The 18995-nt window shown below is 44.7% G+C and overlaps 1 protein-coding gene across 2 annotated transcripts in view; it reads right to left on the bottom strand.

Moving 5' to 3' along the window:
• The window catches only part of NEXMIF (neurite extension and migration factor), a 231815-nt gene extending 215357 nt beyond the window's left edge, over positions 1–16458 (bottom strand). For both annotated transcript variants that reach the window (XM_081178672.1, XM_081178673.1), the window contains exon 1: positions 15533–16458. The gene's annotated coding sequence lies outside the window, so the exon portion shown is untranslated. The remainder of the gene's footprint in view (positions 1–15532) is intronic.
• Positions 16459–18995: the final 2537 nt, after the last annotated feature.

Here is an 18995-nt window from a genome sequence, read left to right as displayed (position 1 = left end):
CTTGCACAGCAAAAATCTAGCACAGGTTTTCAGGCTTGAAACAAATGTTTTGCACATTAAAAAAACATAATATACTCAGAAAGCAACCACTAGTCTGGGGCAACTCTGTAAACTGTAGTTTACCAGCTGCAGTTCTTTGGTTTGCAACTTTTATCGTATTAGTAAATAAGATTCCTGTCCCTTACTTAAATCTACGCAAACATACAGATAGGGGAAAATATTATACAGGTAACTCGCAAGTTGCGCATGTTTTAACTTGTGCACATTCAGCTTTACACACTTGAGAAAATAAAATTAAAGGGAGGGACAGAAAGGGGGTGAGCATCTGGGAAAAAAGACTTTGGCAATCCCACCTGCCATTGAACCCTGTGTGTTTTGACTATATGCTGCTATTTGACTTCACACGCTAGCCAAAGAACATAATAACCCCTGTGTAAGCTGAGAGTCACCTGTACACTAATAGGAAACCCATTCTCCAGGTGTAGATCATTACAAAGTTGAAAAGCAACAACAGTTGTGCACAAGAAAGAAATATCAGGGGTTCAGGGAAACACCGAAATTTACAGATGTTTAGAACGGGGGACATAAAGAGGGAGGGCTCCCAAAATAGCCTAGCGAGGAATGTGCATGCTCAGGGGGTACAGAATACTGTGAGGAAAACAGAAAATGAGGTGGGGTGAGAACGGAATGGAATATCATGAGGAAAGGAAAGACTGGCACCCCACGCAGCAGTATTCAGCACTGCAACATTTAGTTGCTGTCCCTACCCCTCTCTCTCTTTCAGAGAGAAAGAATGAAATGTATGTCATATCAAACCAAAAATTTATTGCTTAGCCAAGAGCCATCATCTGAATGAGATGTACGAAGTACCAAATTCAGAACTACCACAAGGAAATTTGACTCACGAGCAGCTTTTAGAAATTCCTACCAAACAACACAGTAATGGCTCTTTACTGTTCAGAAGTGCGCTTAAAAAAAAAAACACTTTCACAGAATATTCTTTAAGAAATGGGATCACAGACAAAACCTTGAGTGCAATACATGCAGGGGTACAGAAGTTCTCATCAGAATGTCCTGGAAACTCTTTGAGAGGGTCGGCAGGCTACTACTCCAAAGGACAGAGACAAAGGGGCAAGAAAGGAGAATAAAGAGACACAAAAATGAAAGCTTAAAATGGAGAGATGAGGTCCAGTCAGGGAGTGGGAGTAGGACGTGGTTCACACTGAAGACCCAGCCTCTCAACTTGCCAGAATGAAGCAATTCCATACTGTTTGATTTATTTGAAATTCTTTCATCTTTTTGAGCCCTGATCTGGGGGAAAGACAGGATATAAATAAATAAATGATTTACTTCATAAAAATTATACACCAATCGATATTTTTTAAAAATAATAATAATTTAGCAGTTTACAAAAAAGATAAAGCAATAAAATGACCAATAAGGGGGGGGGACACAATAATTTAAGATTTTTATAACAGCTAAATTAAAAAAATAGACAGTACAGATTTAAACTCGCAGCAACTTTCTAGGCTTCTGGGTAGGCTTGTCTAAACAAGATTGTTTTTAACAGGCACCAAAAAGAGTACAATGAAGGTGTCTTCCTGATATCAGTAGGCAGGTAGTTCCAAAGTAGAGGTGCTGCCATAAGTTCTTACAAGTGTGGCATGAGTATTGATACACATCACCCCAATCTCTGAAAGGTGAGAGATTCCACTCACTCACTCAAAGTTCATTTTTCCTTTGGAAAATGAGGCACAGTGGAAACTGTGTTGTCTTTGGGATATATGGTATTTACACATATATACAACCGGAGCCTACGATGGATGGGTTCACAGCATTAACAACCCAAGAGGGTCTTGCTTCCCCCAGAGCTATGGCCCTGGATCCAAACAGAAATCCAACGTGGCTCTCTGACCCAGTGCTCCAGTTTGCTGCATATTACAGAGTGTAACTGTTTTCCTCCAGCCGCATCATCTCCAACTGCAATATGAAACTCTCCACTCTGCTTTGTCTCTGCTAACTATTTAACAAGCTCAGGGCGGGACTCCACCCATTTGCTGGCTGGCACAGATATTTTGCTTTGCCATCCATGTTTGTGGCCATCACTCCCTGCTGTAGGAGTCAATCCCATAATTTAAATAGGCACTGTGAAGAAGTCTTTCCTGAATCTTCCAATATTCAACGTCTTCAGATGCCCATGATTTTGTGTTATTGGGGGGGGGAGGGCACTTCTCCATGCCATGCATAACTTTTGAACTTCTAGTGCGTCCCCTCTTTCTCACCTTTTCTTTAAGCCAAAAGGTCCTGAATGCTGCCACCTTTCTTCATAGGGGAGTTGTTCCATTCCCTTTATCATTTTGGTTGCCCCTTTCTGAATCTTTTCCAACTCTACCATAAGCTTTTACAGGTGAGGTGACCAGACCTGTATTCCAAATGCCACAGATTTGTATAACAGCACCATGACATTGGCAGTTTTATTTTCAGTTCCTTTCCTGGTAATCCCTAATCACCTGCTCAGATCAGGACCAGGCAGAGCACTGGAAGGGGATGGAGCCTCCCACTCCTATATAAACACTCAATGTGAGCTGTTTCATTGCTGAAGCAACAGATCTCTTCTGACTCCTAGATCTGGTGAGGCCGACATGCTTATAATAACCCCATACTGCACTAACGAAAACATAACTGGGACTACCAGAAGCCACAGTGCTTTGCAATGCAAGTAAACTAAAGCAATTGGTTTCTGAGGAAGCCCTATTATATATTATTTCTGGGCCAAAGATCCCACCTCCTCAAAAAATAAAGCATAGAACAAATGAAATAGTATCCAGTTGTGTCTTAGGTTATCAGCAAAGACAGATATGCTAGCAGGCATGAAATTGAAGTTAGCAACACAATTTCTGCAAAAGCTCTTAAGTAGTAGATACGATATGTAAAGATCCATTTCTGACACCCTGAAACGTGAAATAATCAGTTTCTTCAAGACTGTTATATTTACACTGTCCAAAGATAGCTCATCTTGCTATTCAGCTGAACTGCAAAATAACTTTAGCAAATATCCTTAAGAATGTGGTTTTCACAACTATGCTGTGGAGAAACCTGGGATTCCTTGGCTACTTACTGGGGGTTCCTCAGGCCGCTCTGAAAGGCTACGCTCAATTTGAATGTAACTCCTAACCAGAGACTGGAGAAAACTGTGACCCTCCCTTTGTTGTTAGGACTCCAACTCCCATTAGCCAGCATGTCTAATGTCAGGGATAAAGGGAGTTGTAGTCCAGCAACATCTGGAGGTCCCCCACAGATTGTATCCCTGCTGTTGCATAGCTTAACAATGATTTAACATTACTTTATCCAGCCCTCAAACTCTCCCCAGACCAGTGCCCCTGCTTCACCCACAAGTGTTTCCCTGCCATCTTGGAACTGTAATCATGCCTTTTACTTGTGTAGATGGAAGACAGAGAGAGGGTGTATATGTAGAAACTAGCCTCCTGTACAAAGTTGAAAATCACATTTGTTGCTCCAGCCATATCTGCCATCACTGGCATGTGGCCCTTGGAAGGTCAGCCAGAAGGGTATGTGGCCCATAGTCTTGCAAAGGTTATCCACCCCTTTTTAGAGTCATGTCCAAGCCAGTTCCACATCCCTGCCATAATCAGTCAAGATTGGATGAGAACCATCAAACTGAAGCTCAACCCAAACACAATTAATAGGTTGCTCCTCTCTCCAGATGAGTAGTGTTTAACTGGGGTGGGGTGGGGCTAACTCCCCCTAAAGCTGGGTGGGCATTCTTTTTGGACTTCCTTTCTTTTTTACTGCAACCTCAAGATTTACCGGGACGTGGGTGGCACTGTGGGTTAAACCACAGAGCCTAGGACTTGCTGATCAGAAGGTCGGTGGTTCGAATCCCCACGGTGGGGTGAGCTCCCGTTGCTCAGTCCCTGCTCCTGCCAACCTAGCAGTTTGAAAGCACTTCAAAGTGCAAGTAGATAAATAGGTACCACTCTGGTGGGAAGGTAAACGGCGTTTCTGGGCGCTGCTCTGGTTCGCCAGAAACAGCTTAGTCATGCTGGCCACATGACCCGGAAGCTGTACGCCGGCTCCCTCGGCCAATACAGTGAGATGAGTGCCACAACCCCAGAGTCAGTCACGACTGGACCTAATGGTCAGGGGTCCTTTACCTTTACCAAGATTTACCAACCAGAGCCAGGGCAAGGAAACACAGGTCACACCAGACCATACATTTAAAGCATGGCTTCTTCCTCTCTCACAAACATGATTTCCAGCACTCTTAACAAACTACAGTTCCAAAGATTATTTAGGGGAATGCCATGCACATTAAAGTATGGGACTACAGCTAAAATTAAATAGCAGGGTGCCCCTAAGCACGTTCTGAGCAGAGAAATCTGTTTTCAGAACCAAAACTGAATGGAGCTCAGAGTTTCTCACACAAAAAAACCCCACTCCTAGGAAAAATCATTTTGTTGCTGCTGTTGTTAAAAAACCCTAAGAAACCCTGGCCAATCCTCCAAACCACCTACCATAGATAGAGATCTACCAGCAGATCCTGAGCTACCTTCTACCCAACCCTGACCTAAAGGATCAAGTTCATAGCTTCAGAGTACTCTTGGATCCAAGACAGACACTCAAGGTGCAAGTGGTCTCAGTGTCACAGAGTACCTTTGACCTGTGTAGCCCAGCTATGCCTCTTTATAACCAAATAACCTGGTTTCTTTGGTCCATGCTCAGGTAATATCCTGTTTAGATTACTGCAGTGCTGCCTTGGAAAACAGGGCAGAAACTTCAGGTGGTGCAAAATGTGGCAACAAGGCTACTAACTGAAAGCATTCATCATGCACATATCACATTGCTCCTTCACTGGCATTCAGTTTGCTTCCAGGCTCGTTTAAAGTACTGACTTTAACCTATACAGCTTGGTACACCCCTGTACCTAATGAAACACCTATTCCCATGAGTTCCTAATGGAGCCCCAATATAATCTACACAGGACCTCCTCAGGGTGCCCCCTCCTTCTGAAGGTAGCAGTAAAAGAGAGGGCTTTTTCAGTCATTCCTACCGCCTGTTACGTAGACTTCATACAGGTTTCTGCCATACAACCAACAAGGCAATTGGGATCTTTCATAGGTGTGATTATTGTTGTGGCCACTCTCTGCTGTATACTTCCATGCAGGCATTCCTACACCAGCCTTTGCCAACCTGGTGTCCTCCATATGTTAGGACCACAACACCCATCAGATCAGACCGAGCACATGGGAGTCATAGTCCAAAAATCTAGAGGGCACCAGGTTGGTGAAGGCTAGCCTACCCATAGATCAACAGCAATTGAATATTCATACATTTTACTGTTCAACAGTTTTTAAAAAGATATAACCTAACAAAAATTAAGAAGCAAAATTATGGCATTTCTCTCAGTTTCCTTGAAAAAATTATGACCTGCACTCAGCTAAGCTCTCATACAGTCTGCAGAAAGTCCTTTGTTTTCTGGTCTTTTATCATCTCATCTTGGCCTCCTGATCTCTGTCCAGTACCCTGACGCCAAAACCAGTCACCTCTCACCTCCCCGCATCGTGCTGCAGCCTTCAATAACCTCCAGAGGAGCTTACAATCTAAGTTTTGACACAAGAGAAACAGGGGCAAGGACCTATTCTATTGCATTAAGAATAAAAACGCTTGCTGGATCAGGCCAATGGCCCATCTAGTCCAGCATCCTGATCTCAGTGGACAACCAGATGCCTGTGGGAAACCTGCAAGCACAAGACTACTCTGCCCTCCTGTGGCTTCCAACAACTGGAAGGTAAAGCACCATGTGCACACATGGTGTTGGATAAAAGAGTAATAATACCTTTTTAAAGAAGAAAAAGAGAAGGCAGCAGATTAAGCCAACCTAAAAACACAGGAATTCACCACAGGTTCCGCAGCCATAATTCCAAATGAAAAGGATCACGTGGACTTGCTTCCTCCTATAGGTTAGTCATGGCTCCCCGCACTGTCCTCCTCCAACAGGTTAGCCACCAAACAGCCAACTTGGTGAAAGGCACCGGGAATTAAAACAGTGTGGGGTAATGTTTGGACTAGAAGCAGGGAATTCCAAATCCCTACTCAGCCACAAAGCCCACTGGAGTAACTTGAGCCAGTCACTTCATCTCAGCTTGACCTACCATACAGGGCTGTTTGCGAGGATAAAATAGAGAGTGCAAGAACCATGTCAGGAACATTACATCAACCCTAGGCCACGACCAATCTCACATATATATAGGGTTGCCATATTTCAAAAAGTGAAAATCCAGACATAAAAGTTGTTGAGCTTTTTTTGCAAAATTGCAAAAAAATGAAGTTGCTACACATCCCAGACATTTTTGCGATTTCCAACTGCAATATTCCAGCTATGTCTGGGAAGTTCAGTGCATTCTAAAATTCTAAAAAGCACTGTTAAGAAGTATGATCCATACTTAGTGCATAAAATCAAAGAGAAACTCACTGCAACTCGTGTATACTGTGCTGTCTTGATCTTCTTGGAGGAAGGGGTGGGATGGAATATAAATGTAGTAAATAAATAAAGCACTAATGGAGGAGCTGAACAGGACCTTACAGAGTGAAGATAACACATGCAACAAGCCTTCCATCACAGGTACTGTCCACACCAACTATAAAAAACGTTTTTGCAAACTTAATCCTCATCTTCCACACAAACAAGCATCCATCAAACATCATCAGCAATCCATCTATTGATATCCAGACAGTGTCACACCTAGTCCTGGCCAGGCATCAGATACTGGCTGACCTTTGGGTCTCTTCCAACTCTACAATTCTATGGAGTTCACAGAGGTCAAAATAGACAGCCCACAGACTTTGATGAGTGGGCAAGTTCCCCTGAAATCTCTGTTGGTATTGAGACCTGCTGAAGAACCCTTGGAGCTGGCAGAGGAGGAGGCAGACTCATTTCCCAGTCCTCAAGAACGCCAGTACCAAAAGGTTCAAGTCCAGGCCAAAGAACAGCAACATAACATACTTCTATGGTCCCAGAGTAGTCACCCCACTGATAAGCAATATCTAGAATTGGTTTGGGGAGCCATTGGCCTTCCAGATATTGCTGAACTACAACTCCTAGCCACTGATGATGTTGCTGGGGTAGGTGGTAGTTGTACTAGTTGTAGTGTACTAGTTTACTCATAGTTTGCAGCACAGTCTAATTGTTCTTGACACAAAATGCCTTTTACTTATGGTCACCGATATAAGCAATAGACGTTACTATACATCATTTCATATCTGTAACAAATTGTAATGATAACTTTGAGACAACTTAGTTGCTATATTCAGGAACATTTATCTGCTTATTGTTGTTTTATTTTCAGTTTTATGTAGCTGTTGCATGTCATATGCTTTAATGTAAACAAAGATATATCTAAATGCAACCACGTTAAATGACTTAGAGATGAAAATGAATAAAAACTATGTTACCAAATAAAAAACACAGCACCTTAAACTGGGGCCAGAAACAAACAGGCAGCCAATACAACTGATGCAGACCACGTGTAGTATGGTTTGAGTCCCTGGCTCCTACAAGTATTCTGGCTACCTGCATTCTGCACCAAGTTTCTGAACTGTCTTTAAAGGCAGCCTCATGTAACGCACGTTATGAAAAGCAACATAAAAACTGCCCTGTTGGATCAGGCCAATGGCCCATCCAATCCAGCATAACTGACTGAACAGAGGTCCTAATGGGAAGTCTGGAAGCAGGATTAGAGCACAAGAGCACTTTCCCTTCTGTAACTTCCATTCAGAAACATTTACTGCCTCCAACTGTGAAGACAGAGCATAGCTATCATGCCTTGCAGTGACTGACACCCTTATCCTCCTCCGTGAATTTATACAATCCTATTTTAAAGCCATCCAAGTTGGTGGCCATCACTACAAGGCAGAAAAAATAGCTCTTTTTCTCTGTCCTGAGTCTTCCCACATTCAGTTTCACCAGATGAACCAGGTTCTAACACTGAGGAGGAGAAAAACCTCTCTGCTGTCTCCACGCTATACAGAACTTTATGAAGCTGTACCATGCTCTCCCCATCACCTTTTTCCCCAAACACGCCCAAATGTTGTAACCTTTTCTGATTGGAAAATTTACTAAAACCACCAAATGCACGCACAAACAGCTTGTTATCTCTACATCCACTGAATGAGGATCAACTGCAAGTAACCTCACAATGATTAGTCTTTCTGAACTCCTGCAACAGCCTAGAAATTATTGTGATAAAACCTTGTCAAGAAACCCCAAAACAGTGCTATGTTCTCAAAACCTTGCATTGCACAGCAATAAAGTGTTCCAAAAAACACACAATGGGACAGCACATGCCTTTCATGTGGAAGGTCCCAGGTTCAATCCCTCTAGTGAACTGGGAAGGGGAGTTAACCAAATAAGTTGCTCTAGTCAACTTGATGCCCATGGGTGCACATGCACTCACAGAGCCTTGTCTGGTGCCCACGTGTTCCCCTCCCTGCTCTGAAACTAAGCTTCATTCTATAGGAGTCAGTAGAAAATGTGCTGGGTATTTATTTGTTTTATTTGTGTTGTAAAAACAACACAAAAGCACCCTCAAAGCAGTTCACAAAAAGAATAAAACAATGATAGTATCAGGAGAGAGAGAGAAATCAGTTAAAAATGACCTACAACATTCAAATCATTAAAAACCAATAGATTAAGACACATATCAACACTCTGTGTATCTGGGTTGGCTTGCCTGAAGAAAGAGCTTGAAAGAAGATAGCGAAGGTGCCTTCCCTTTGGAAGAGAGTTCCAAAGTGTGAGGGCTGCTAAAAGATTGATTTATTACAAATGCAGAGTGATCACTGTATGGCACCTGTAACAATGCCAGTTCCACAGATGGAAATAGTTGAGTGGGCACATGTGGGGTAGAGCGTTCTTGAAGGTATGTACTTGGTTGCAATGCGTGTGGTGCCCACAGCATTTTCTCTGGTTTGTAGATGTGCCCATGGGCAAAAAAAAGTCTGGCAAACTCTAGTCTCTTAATCATTTTGATTGCCCTTTTCCTACACATTTTCCAGCTATACATGGTTTTCTTTGAAGTATGGAGACCGAAACTGTACACAGTACTCCAAGCACGGCCACAACATAGATTTGTTCAACAGCGTTATGATAGAGGCAGATTTGTTTTCAGTCCCTTTTGTAATGATCCCTAACAGAGAATTTGCCTTCCACAGCTGCCACACTTTCGGTCAACATTTTCATCAAGCTATTCACCATGATCTTGATGAATAGTCATGACAACCAAGATTTCTGGTCAGTCACCTCAAATTCAGACCTCATTAGCAAAATGTGTTAAGTTATGATTCTTTGCCGCAGTGTGCAGCATTTTACACCTGTTTACACTGAATTGCATGTGCCTTTACAATGTCCCATTACAATAATGGACATAACCAACTGAAGTGTCATTGAGTCAAGATTGGAATTCTTGAGATACAGTGGCAATTGACAAACTAGCTAAGGCTGGGGAGGAAATCACACCTATCCACCAATAAAACCTGCATCTATGTAATAACATTAGAAGCAGCCTTATACAGAGTCAGGTCAATGGTCCATGCAGCTCAGTACTGCCTAAACTGCCTGGCAGCCACTCTACAAAATTTCAGATAGAAGGAATTCTCAGCCATACCTGGAGATGCTGGGGACTGAACCTGGATCCTTCTGCATGCAAGGCAGGTGCTCTGCCACTGAGTTACAGCTCTTCGGGGAGGAAGCACATGTCCAGATGTATCCCCAAAGCACATAGCTAGCCCTTAAGGGACAGTGCAATGCCATCCAGAAACATTTGTACACCCCCATGCATATCAGTGACCCGCAACACTTCCTCCACTTTGTATTGGTTTAATTGCAGCTTGTTTGCCCTCACCCACACCAAAATGTCTCCGTACACCTGCTCAGGGTTTCTGCCACCCTCTTGGGATCAGAAGATGGAAAGCACAACCGGACACTTCTCACTAAACAGAGGTGCAAAGTACGGCCCAAGAGAAGTTAGTATATGTGGCTTTAATTGTGCAAACTCGTACTCCCAAGAGCTCTTGTTCTTCTCATCTCCCAAATGCTGCAGCTACGCTTCTGCCTCCTACCCCCCCCTTTTTTTTCAATGGTTCTCTTCTCTATCCTTTCGTAACTGTGTTCAGTGAAGGAGGACTAAATGGCATAGCCCTTGCAGTGGAAGAGGGCTAGAAAAAGGACCAGTGTAGAAAATGGTTCGCTCAGTGTTCTGTAGTGCCCAAAGGTGTTCAGGACTTCCATGCAATGAGATACCTGAAAATGTTTGTTTGTTTTTGGCGAGACTTTCGTATACGGCATGAAGAAGATGCACGAAAGATTGAACAAGCTTGTTTCCTGCTGCTCCAGAGGGTAGGACCCAAACAAATGGATTCACGCTACAAGAAAGGACATTTCAATTAAACATTAGTAAGAACTTTTGTGACAGTGAGAGCAGTTCAGTAGTGGGATGGAGCCTCCATCACTGGGGTTTTAAAAGAGAGGTTTATCAGGGATTCTTTAGTTGTGATTCCTGCATTGCAGGGGTTTAGATGTCACTTGGGGTCTCTTCCAACTCTACAATCCTAATAAGTCTACAGAGAATGACTTTTAGATATTTTGCATACATAAATGGGATTAGATTTTTTTAAAAAAAAAAATCTTCAAGGTTTAGCGACAGCTCCCACTGCAGCATCTATACCCAAAACTTCACCTTCAGTAAACAAGAACTGATTATCACCTTTTGAAAATTTGACTATATTGTGAATGCTAAACCCCTTTTGAAATGCCTGGCACCACATACATGGTTACCTTCCAGATGAAAATAGGTACCACGTTAGATTGAGCTGCTTCCCAGTATTCCTTTAGTCGTATTGTCTAAAGCCATGAATGGGCTGTAAATTGCAATTGCTAATCAGCAATGGCATTCTGATTGCTTCACACACCAATTTTAAGGTCTTTAAACTGCTGCCACCAACTCACCTGAAGTGCAGACCCAAAAATGATAGGCAATATGAGGGGGAGTTAGTTTTGTGGAGCCTCCAAGTCTTCTGCTTCTTCATAGTTATAGAAATTTTCCCTGAGGCATTGATAGATTTTGGATCAGATTATGCCCAACAAGTCTTCAGGAAGGAATACAAAAAGGCACTTGGGAGTAAGGGAAGCAGATCAAAATTTAACAAATACGGAACAACGGATATTGTATTTCCAAGAAAGTAGGATCAGCTACATTCTGGAAAGATTTGAAAATCTGAGCCTGCAACCCTAACTGAAATTACCTGGGAGTAAGCCCCATTGAATCCAATAGGACTTACTGCTTAATAGCCATGGTCTTTATTACCTTCTCTTAGATACAAATGAATTTCAAGAAAGGGCAATGGACATTTGCAGGTTGCCCGAATAAGAGGATGAAAAATTTAAATCCTCTGGTTAAAAGAAATCCTTCTACTGAATGCTCTCATTCCAATAAAATTTCACGTATGAAACATGCACCATGGCAATTAAAGCAGAATATAGTTCAAGATCCTGTTGGCATGGACAATTTCGTGAATAAAGTATTCTGAGCAGCATCAATAATGAAAAGTCACACAACAGCCTTTTAAACATAATAAACACTTTGTAAGAAGAGTCCCAAACAAATGGAGAAACAGGCAAACCTCTCTGGTACTATCTCATTTTGGCTAGAAAAAGTACAGTTGAACCGTCTTTGTTGTAAGCTAGATGTATGAAAAGATAATGCGCAACTGACTTGCTCAATGACCATCCTTTGGCTAACGCTTTGAGGATAATTATTCACTGGAACTGCCCCTGCAAGCCAAGAGCCCCAAATATATGTAGCCTTGCACGGCCCATTGCCATTTTCAATGTCAATAATCAAGACACAGACCAATGGAGAATGACTGTCAACATGAATTCTAAAGCGTGTGTGTGTGTGTGTGTGTGTGTGTGTGTGTGTGTGTGCAGGATAGGCACTCCTTTCCCCAAAGTTAGGATTTGGGGGTAGAAGATTCTAATACAGGTAAGAGAGATTCAGAGTGTGCAAGTTAAGTTTATTCTCTCCTAGAAATGAAACAAAAGCAGTGGTGCATAGCAGATTTATTCACTGAACAGGTTGATTCAACAGAGACGCAGCACGTCAGACCCTACTCATGTGCTTACATAATTGTTGACTATTTAACCAGTCTGTTCTTTTGTCAAATATTTGTTTTTAAAAAGCAGTGTGCTGATGATTGCCATTTTCTGCATTGGCCCATATATTCAGTCCCACTATATTCCAGTCAGTTCAAAGTCAAAACTGGATCTTCTCTGGATTTTGTTACTGATAAATAACATAAGACGAGCCCTGCTGGATCTGGCCAGGGGCCCATCTGATCCAGCATCCTGTTCTAATAGTGGCCAACCAGATGCCTGTGGGAAGTCCACAAGATACCCCCTTCCCAAACTCCAATACATATATTGTGTGAAGAAAATGCCAATTCCACGCCATACATTTAAAGCATTATGATACCACTTTATAGAGTCATGGCTTCCTACAAAGAATCCTGGGAGCTGTAGTTTGCTAAAGGTTGAGCATGGCGTAGCTCCTATGCAGCTACCCCCCCCCCCATCAAGTAAATATATAAAAAATACTTAACTGACCAATCACGTCACAGATAGCTCAATTCTCCCCCCCCCCCCGCTGCCAACATAAATCCTGGCTACGCCCATGGTGCTGAGAGACGTTAGGAGACCCATTCCCCTCAAAAAGGTACATTTCCCACAATCCCTGTGAAGAAGGGTTGATTGTTAAAGCACTCTGAAAACTGTAGCTCTAGGAACCTAAGAACAAGTTTCTTCTAATAAAGCATTACCTGGACACCACAGTCAGGCCTTTGCCAACCAGGGGCCCTCCAAATGTTTTGGACTCCCATCAGCACCTGCCAGCACAGTGGCTTGTACTGTTTGTAGTCCAAACCACATGGGGGAAACACCAGGTTCAGAAAGGCTACCTTTTAGGCAATGATAACTCGTTGGAACGCAATCCATTGAATGGTTTCAGAACCTTTTGATGGAAAACAAACAGAAGTCACTCCCTGGATAGGATAGGTATGTTATATGCATCACATACTCCAAGCCCATTGAAAAGAGTAAGCTACAAAACATAAAATGCCACCTGCCCCCCACCAAATATGTATAGTTCACTTACTAGCAATCAGGCTGGCACACACAAACACACACACAGTTGACTAGGTGTCTACTACAAGGCAACACTGAAATTCTGTCAATAGGTACCTAAATAACATAGGAAGTTGCCTTTTAGCAAGTCATCCCCTTGGTTCATCTTGCTCAGTACTGTCCACCCTGACTGGCAGCAGCTATCCATGGTTTCAGGCAGAAGCCATTCTCAACTGTGCCTAGAGATGCCAGGGCTTGAACATGGCACCTTCCACAGGTGGAGCGGATGCTCTGCCACCAAAGCAAGGGTTTTTGTAGTTAGGAAGGGAATGTGGCTATGTAGAAAAGCTAGCAGGGCACTGGGGAAAGGGGTAGAAAAAGCTATAAAAAGAAAAGTGAAACATGACCACAGAACAAGTTCCCCACCACCACCACCAAAAAAATATCACACACATATCTTCTGGCTCTCTGCACAGTTCTTCAATTAATGTGAACATACAGAATTCGCTGGGAGCAGAAAGAAATATCTTCAGTAGGAACTACATCTATCTAGGTGGCACTTAAGACAATGTCTGTGAACCCTTTACTGCATCATTAAGCTTCTGCAGAGCTGCTCTGACATGCTGTTATCATATCACCTGCAATTAGTACTGTATAGTTAATAAAACAACCACCACCAAAAGTCCATGATCAATATTCACACAGGTGAAATGCACTTTGCAAGCCAAAGCCCTCTTCTTGTGTGGCACATGTGTACAAGCAGTCAATAAATTTAGGCATCAAACTAAAGAACGTGAAGGATAAAAGCCCAATTTCCAATTTCTCACTGGACAGATGGTTAATTATATTCATAGCTGCGTTTCTCACTTGGGAAGAGTTTCAGATAGTCAACCAGCATTGTCCAATTACCCTGTTTAATATGGGAAGTGACAATAAACTTTAATGGTTTTAGGGTCTTCTGGCCATTCCTTGGTCACTACACCCCCCATAAAGTAATTCTCTCCCTCATTAAAACCTTATCTGCAGTAAACAAGAAGCACAGAGTCATGTGCTGGCCAGTGCCAGTGTGTAAAAAGAATAAGATGGCAAGGAAGGATCACTTAGTGACCTCTTTCCTTTTCATAATGTGGAGCAGTTCTCAGTTGCTACCTAAAGCAAATTGCTGACCAACAGAGGAGCAACCCCTGCAATAGGGAAATCCACTTCCAGCCCCCTCCCTGCACTGAACACACACAGTGCTTTAATTCAAAAATTTAGCAGAACACTAAATTCCTAAGCATGAACCATGAAATAAATAATCACACTCCTGGCGAAGAACCATCTGATAAACATTTTTCTCTGCACACAAATAAAGTGGGCATTATCCTTCTCAAGAAATGGCTTAAAATGCTGCTGCATTTAACTTTTGAAATCCTACAGGATGTCAAGAAGGAGGCATCTTGAAATCTTTAATCCAGGGGCCTATAATTTCATCCCCAAATCAGCAGATTCCATGTATCCACGCACAGAGAAACATCCAATTTGGAGCACTCATTCACTTTTTAGCAAGCCAACATTTTCAATGCCATGCATACACACACACACATGCACACACAGTCTCTCTTTTTTTCTACCCTCTCCCCACCCAGGGGACCATACATTAAAATAGCTGCTAATTAATTATGGTAACCTCTGGCCCCTGCATTCCACAGAAAACCAGCAAGGAGGATTCAGGTTTTAAAGCAGCCCACATTTAACAAAGGGGGGGGGGAGGATATGTGATTTTGATTCTATTCTCTTTTCCCCTTCTTTTTTGACAGATTTTCTAAAAAGAGATGTATGAACTTAAAACACCATGCGCTCCCCCACCATCTTCGCACGCTCCCCCCTCCTTTCCTTTCAACCCTTTACAATCCCCCTCGCGCTCACCGCCCTGGATCGGAGGTATTTTGATTGGCACAATTAATGCTTCAATTCTGGCGGACACCCCCCCACCCAGCACCCCAGACCTGCAGGCTCTCTCCTAGGAGAGAGAGCGAGAGAAAGCAAAGCCATTCCTAGCCATCATCTGCCCCCACAAACACGCGCGCGCGCGCGCGCATCCCTGCAGCTTATTTGGCCTCCTCTCCGTATTAAAAAAAGAGAGCCGAGGTGGGGGGCCCTCCCTCGAAGGATTGCAGTGCTCGGGCTGCCTGCATCAGCGCTCCCCTCCCCTCCTTCTTGGTCTGATGCAGCTGCAGCGCCAAGCAAGCCTTGGAGAAGAGCCGCCGCTGTCCCCGCCGGATTCGCACAAAAGGGTCTACCCACCCTGAGTAGGCGACGCCTTGATACGAGAATGGGGAGGGGGGGGGAGCTTACCTTGGAGCGAAGGAGGCGGAGAGGCCTGCCCGGGCAGGGGCTGCTCCACAGCAGGCGTGAGAGCGAGTCTGTGGTGGCGGCGGCGGCGGCTGCTGCTGCTGCGGCACTCAGGACTGCCGCCGCTTCTCCATGAGCCCGGCGCTCCAGCGCGTGCAGGTGGACGCGCCTTCCTCTCCTGCTGCCTCTGCTGGTGCCTCTGCTGCTGCCGCCGCCGCCACCTACTCCTCCTCTGGGAGGAGAAAAGGATGGAGATGGAGATGATGGAGCCGCCGGCGCGGCTCGTGCGGCACGAGGGTCCCCGCAGTTGTGCCAGCCGGCGCCCGCAAGCTTCGGCCCCGCGCAGCTCCCGCCGGCCGGGCAGGAAGGGGGGCGCGCCTGCTCCTGCTGCCGCTACTACTACTGCCGCCGCCGCCGCTGCCTCCTCCTCCTCCTCGCCGCCGCCGCCGCCTTCCTCCTCCTCCGCGGCTGCTGGGGCTTCCTCGCCTCCTCCGCCTCCCCCACCCGGGTTGCTTTTGCCCATTCAGAAGGTGCCTAATGCGCTGCCGCCGCCGCCGCCGCTGCCATTGTTGCCTCAGCCGCGCCGCTCTCCGTCTCGCTCTCACGGGCAGATGAGGCTTCCCTTCGCCCGCTAGGCAGGCAGAGCCGGCGCTCGCTTTTCTGCCTCTCCCTCTCTCCCCACACCCCCTTAATACTATGAAGTCTCTCTCCTCTCTTCACTCGCAGTCTTTCCTCCTCCTCCTCCTCCTCCACCCCACTGAAAAGCGGCGCGCGCAACGACGCGCGGCCACCTGGCATATAAAGGGCGCGCAACCCCCGGCGCTCTGGAGGCGCGCTTGGAGGAGGCTGCGGCGCAGGCAGCGGTAGCTGCACAACCGAGCGCGCGCCAGCGGCGACCCTGCGCTACCTGCTCTCCGCCGCCGCTCCCGTTTCCCGCGAGCTGCATCGCCGCCGCCACAGGGTATTGATTACAGAGGAGAGCAGAAAGTTCTGAAATTGGAGCGGCCGCTCCTAGGAATGGCCCTTTTCCTCAAAGCCGCTCGAAGCAACGGCAGCGTAAGGCGACGGCAGCAACTACGGCGGCTCTTTCGTCTCCAAGCGCATCTCCTGCCTTACCTCGTATTTATATTAAAATGGGTTTAGGAAATTACCTCGCTCGTGCCAAGTTAGAACACTCGTTCATCTAGATCAGCGTTACCTGCGCTAACTGCAGAGCCTGTGTGGTGCAGTGGTTGGAGTGCTGGACAATGATCTGAGGGACCGGGGTTCAATCCCCACACGGACATGAAGGTCACTGGGTGACCTTGGGCTAGTCACTCACTCCCAGTCTAACCTACCTCGCAGGGTTCTTGTGAGGATAATATTTGGGGAGAGGAGGACCAAGTACATCACCACCAGCAAGGTGGTATATTTCGAGTGGCGTAGCGTGGGTTGTCAGCACCCGGGGCAAGGCAAGTAATTTGCGCCCCCTAACCCGTGGATTTGCGCCCCCTAACCCTAACCCCCAGATGTTGCGCCCGGTGCAGCCGGCCCCCCCCTGCACCCCCCACGCTACGCCACTGTATATTTCTATAAATAAGGTAAATAAATAAGTGGAAGAAGCTCTCCAGGGAGGGAAATGAAACTAGGACCTTCTGCTTACAAAGCAAATGATATACCCTTTGCCACATACATTAGAGCCAGTTTTATGTATCTTTTCTGTCTTTATACTACAAAAAAAAGCCACAATACACGTACTTCATGCTTAAGGTGCCACAAGACTCAACACTAGCATGACTACCCTCTGGAACTTTTGCAGTACCTAACCTATCCTTATGACAAGCCTATAAAGGAGATCAGTGCAGTCTCCACATTGTTCCTAAAGTTGGAGGTATGAGAGAGGAGCCAAGAATTGTAAAGCTCCGCTTACTGAGATTTGAATAAGGGACTTTTCTGATTTACAGGCTAAAGGAAGAACAGAATAAGATACTATCCACGGTCAGGCCAGTGACCCTTCTAGCCCAGCACTGTCTTTACAACCTTCCCCAAGCTAGTGCCCTTCAAATGTTTTGGGCCACAACTCTCATCAGCTCCACCCAGAGCATCACAGGACACCAGGTTGGGGATGATCCACATTCGTGTGTGTTTGTATTTTATGTATTTTATTGTGACTATATCCCACCTTTTCCTCCAAGAAGCTCAAGGTGGCATACACGGTCTCCCCTTCCTCATTTAATTCTCATAACAACCCTGTGAAGTTAGGCAGAGAGGCAGTGACTGTCACAAGGTCACCCAGTGAGTTTTATGGCCAAGTGGAGATTTGAACCCTGGTCTCTCAGGTCTTGACCAACACACTAACTACTACACCACATTTTTCTCCAGACATACCAGGAGAGGTCAGGGATTGAACCTGGGGGCTCTTCTGCATGCTGGACTGCAGTAAAGTAGAGGTAGCTATCATGTAGATGTTGTGGCCAAAACTCCCAGTCCCCCACCGCCACCCCACCCCATCCATTGGTTGGGGCTGATAGTTTTAGTCCACAGCATTGTGGAGGGCACCAAGTTGTTATCTTTGTCCCCCTAGACTTGTACACCATTTTTATCTGGTAACAGTATTTGAACTTTACCTGTGTGCCAGAAGGCAATTTACCATTTTAAAAACCTACATATCAACAAAATTAATTTTAAAAATCACTAAAATCTGGTAAAGTCATAATAAAAAAGAACACTTCCGTTAGAAAGGAGGAAATAAAGTACCGTAGATTGGGTTGATCTGCTCTATAGTACATATGAAGCTGTGTCCACCCAATGTATAATTAAGCAAAAGGCTTGTTCCTTTACCTGATACAGCACTAATATCTTCTTAACACATATTGCTGTGGCATCATATTAATGGGAGTATGTGTAGAATCTACACCTCTCATTTCAAAACAGGGATTTTAGTCCCATACCTGTTTTCCACTGCCAAATTGCAGATTTTAGAATCTCAAAATAAAGAGAAGGCTACAAACATGCACAGAGTGCCCCTTGTATCCGGGCCCTTTCCAAATAATGAGGAAAGGGAGAAACTGCTGGATAGGATGGCAGAATTTAATCTGTGTAACTGATACTTCAGTCAGCTAAACCTCTGAGTAATTAATGAATGGAGGCAAATTTAAATCATGGCAGGGGACTCTACAAACTAAAGGCATGCTTCACAAGTAACAACCCGTGTTATAAGATACATATACGATATACCTATTGCATAATATCAATAAATTCTAGTGGAAGCAGAATTTTAGGTGGTTTGTCTCATTATTCTTCATCTGATATGTTGGGACTCACTACTAGGCCACTACTGTCTGATCCAAGTTGGATCACAATAACAGCATAAAGCTTAGAATTAGGCAGCACAAAATAACTTCCCCCAAGACAGCCATAGAAACATGATAGGAGCCGAATAAAATAGCACCACCACTTAGAGTCAGCAGCCCATAAAAGCAGCAGG

The sequence above is a fragment of the Podarcis bocagei genome (assembly GCF_964188305.1).
Source record: "Podarcis bocagei genome assembly, chromosome: Z".
Lineage (NCBI taxonomy): Eukaryota > Metazoa > Chordata > Lepidosauria > Squamata > Lacertidae > Podarcis > Podarcis bocagei.
This window is presented reverse-complemented; position numbering and strand designations above follow the sequence as displayed.